The sequence below is a fragment of the Gavialis gangeticus genome, unplaced genomic scaffold (genome assembly GCF_001723915.1).
Source record: "Gavialis gangeticus isolate Ggan-Ray unplaced genomic scaffold, GavGan_comp1, whole genome shotgun sequence".
In the NCBI taxonomy this organism is placed as follows: Eukaryota; Metazoa; Chordata; order Crocodylia; family Gavialidae; genus Gavialis; species Gavialis gangeticus.
Window position 1 is genome coordinate 6,287,555 of NW_017729019.1, and position 3,421 is coordinate 6,290,975.

At 46.6% G+C, this 3,421-nt stretch overlaps 1 protein-coding gene across 1 annotated transcript in view; it reads left to right on the forward strand.

Annotated features, from left to right (window-relative positions):
- The first annotated feature begins 2,210 nt into the window (after positions 1 to 2,210).
- CUNH6orf89 (chromosome unknown C6orf89 homolog) overlaps positions 2,211 to 3,421 on the forward strand; it is a 34,109-nt gene continuing 32,898 nt past the window's right edge. Inside the window, exon 1 of the mRNA XM_019513915.1 lies at positions 2,211 to 2,231. The gene's annotated coding sequence lies outside the window, so the exon portion shown is untranslated. The remainder of the gene's footprint in view (positions 2,232 to 3,421) is intronic.

Here is a 3,421-nt window from a genome sequence, read left to right on the forward strand (position 1 = left end):
GCTGTATGACACCCCCCCGGCACACGTTACATTTACAGCGCGGTCGGGTGGCGCCATGAATGTAGACAGGCCGCACCTGCCGAGTGGTGGCAGACACGTGGCTGTCCGGCCAGGAAAAGTCATTCATAGCGCCGTCCAGTCACGCCATAAATGTAGACAGGGTGCACCTGCCAAGTCCGTGGCTGTCTAGCCATGAAAACCCATTTTAGCGCAATCAGATAGTTCCATGAATGTAGGCGGGGCGCACCTGCCAAGTTAATAGCTGTCAAGCCATGAAAACCCATTTATAGCATGATCGGATGGCACCATGAATGTAGACAGGCCCCACCAGCCGAGTCATGGCGGACGCGTGGCTGTCCAGCCGTGAAAAGAAAGAGCCCGTCTGCCCTCAAAGTAGCGCTTGAGCCACTGAAGAGCTGGTGTCTCCAGCATTCATCCATAGACACCTCTTCAGGCCTAAGGGGAAAGAGTAAATCTGTTTGTCCTTTCCTAAGTGACTGGTCGGTTGCGCCCATGTGGAGGCCAAGGATTAGTTGCTTTCTAGAAAGGTGTGTTTTTTTGCCCCTGAAAAAAAAAATAATCACGTGGGGAAAGGCTTTTATCTTCCAGCAGATTCATTTTTCCCCTAGTGTTTCTATAGGTGTCTGGAGTACATCTCATAGGCTTCATGTGGCCAAGCCCGTAGAGGTAAAAAGAGGTGTTTGTGATTCAAGGGGTTCCCTTTGAGTGCCACGGCTATAAGAGCTGTCTAGCAATCCGGATGGGGCTGGAGAGAAATTGCATTGGGCACTAGCAAGCTGCTGCTGCTGCTAGGGCAAGGGGGAAAGTGGCCCGTGTGTGGTCGTGTTGCTCTGGCTGTTGTAAATGGAATGGCTGTAAGCAGCTGCTAGAACAAGCCCTTGAGGTTGCAGACCTTTGCATCAAACTCCTGGAGTCCTGCATGAGAGAGACTCAAGCTTGAGTTACTGAGAAGCTAGGTAACTTTTCAGTCTCTTTAGCCAGCCTGTCTCTGCGGATCCAGGGGCCAGGCAAACAGACCATCGTTAAAGTTGGAGCAAAACCAATCCACTACTGCCTCTTGCTTGCTTTATGAATCAGTGCAGGCGTAGGCAACCCCTAGCATGGGTGCCAGAGTGTGGCGCACAAAGGCATTTTGCTTTGCACGTGTGCCTCAGGACAGACGGCAGGGAAGGGGTTGGAGCTGCACTGCCCCAACGAGGATCGGGCCCCTGGTGGCTCCCCGGCCATCTGCCCCGGCACACTAACATCCTACAAGTTGAGGTTGCGGGTGTTTTTGACACTCTGCCCAAAAACATTGCCAACCCCTGAATCACTGTATCATGTGCATAAGAGAGTTGGTAAAGCATCCTAATTTTCTGAACTCTTGTGTGTGCCAAGTGCTCTCTTGTTTTGTAAAAGGTACCTGCCTTAGAGAGTTTGTAGTCTTCAATCCGACGGTGTGCATGCTTGCTTCTCAACAGTAGGACTCTGATAGGAAGACGTGCGGCTAGCAGTGAGTCTGCATGATCAGGCCATAAATAGATAAAGGATGGCGGTTATAATGTGAGGGGAAGGAAGGCAACCTGGCAGTACAGCCATAGTGCATACCTCATTATATCGGTTTGCTCTTATTTTTTAATTGATGTTACTCTGGTTAGTATTTCTAATTAGGGTTGTCGAGTCTAGTTAATCTCAAAAGCTAACAAACTAGTTTGCAGGTTAATTGTTGAAGAGCCTACAGGATTTTAAGAAGAAAGCATGATTTCTTGATTTATGGTTGCTGCTGTTTTTGATAGGGGAGGTGTAATTGAAATGAGTTGATATTAGATGTTACGTTTGTATGTTATACAGCCCTTTGCTCCCTCAAGGACAGGCTGCCAAACTTATCTGTGCTTTTAGCGTACTGGATGTGTTGACAGACTGGTGCAGAGAGTTCGTGTATAATAGCTGTGTGTACTCTTCTCACTGTAATAGACTGAGCAGAATCAAAGGAGGAATTTAGCAGGCAATGTGCTTGATCTGCGCTTGCTGTTGAGTAGCGTTTGCACACCAGCCTTGCTTTTGCTCTAGTTTCCATTTTCAGCCTTGGGTTGGATGCAGCAGGCTAGATTTTTACATGCAGGTCAGGAGCCTGCATGCGGGGCTGGGTGTAATTGCATTTTCTCTCTAAAAAGGCTTTTGGTTGTCCCAGCTTAGGGAAAATCCTTTTATCCACAGCTCAAAAGCAAGAGGTAAGGGAAAATCTCACATTCATTCTCTTCCCTAGCCAGTGCAAGGTATTTGCCATTGATTTGTCCCATCTAGTTCCTGGTATCTCTGTAATGATGGGACTTTCATCATTCCAGCTGGCTTTTTGCTTCCTTGTATCTTTCTCTAACCATAACATGTTTAAGTTGCAAGAATTTTCCCTGATGAGAAACTGGTGGGGTGTGGAGGAATAAACTTACTGCCTCGCATCCTGATGCGAATCATGGCTTATGTTACACAGATCTGTTGTCACAAGCTTCCCCATTGAAACTGCACAGGGGGAAATAAGTTGCCAGCAAAAGCCATACTGTCTCTGTCTGGTATTTATGATATGTATCTCAGTGCAGTACTTAGTTGTGTTGGGTTGCTGTATGCTAATAACCTGGAAGCCAACTTGAAGCTTAACACTAAAAGCCTCTCATGCTTGCAGCTTGCTTTCACATTGCCAGTACCCAGCAGTCAGCTGGCCTTGACATTGCATTGCAAGCATTTAAAGTATCAAATCTTGACACACACACCGCCAGCCTCCCACCCACACTTCTTTTTAGAAATAACCAAGAAGGATAAGGAACGTACTGAACAAAAGATGAACCTTGTTAAAGTGAATGATTCAAAAGCTATAGCCCATGAAAAGAGTACACCCGCTCTCTGCCTTGTGTATTGTTGGTGATAACTCCCAGTGAGCTTTTAAGGGCCAGATTTTCAGCTGAGGTAACTGGATGTAATATATTGATTTCAGTAAATTGGTATCCATTTATACCAGCTTAAAATCCTAGCTGTTTACCTTTATTATCTGCCTAGTGTCCTTCAATGTCAATGGGGATAGAGCTGCTTTTCTCATTTGGTCACTAGGAGATGTAGAAGCAATTGAGAAGATAAGGGCTGCAGCTAATTTTCCGGATTTAGTTCTTCTGTGTTTGAATAGACTAGCTCTTTGGCAGCAATAAGCCTGTAGGCACTGAGGAGCAAACACCTTGTGCCAGGTTGCTGTAAGAAGCAGAGACACAGAATATCGAAAAGGGAGGCTGGAAGGGACCTCAGGAGGTCAGGAGCACAAGAAGTAGTTTGTTACAATAAACTTGCAAGATCCCTGCAGAGGAAGGCAAAAAACCCCACAGTCCATGCCGGTCTGAACGAAACTAAATTCCTTCCTGATCCCAAATGTGGTGACTGG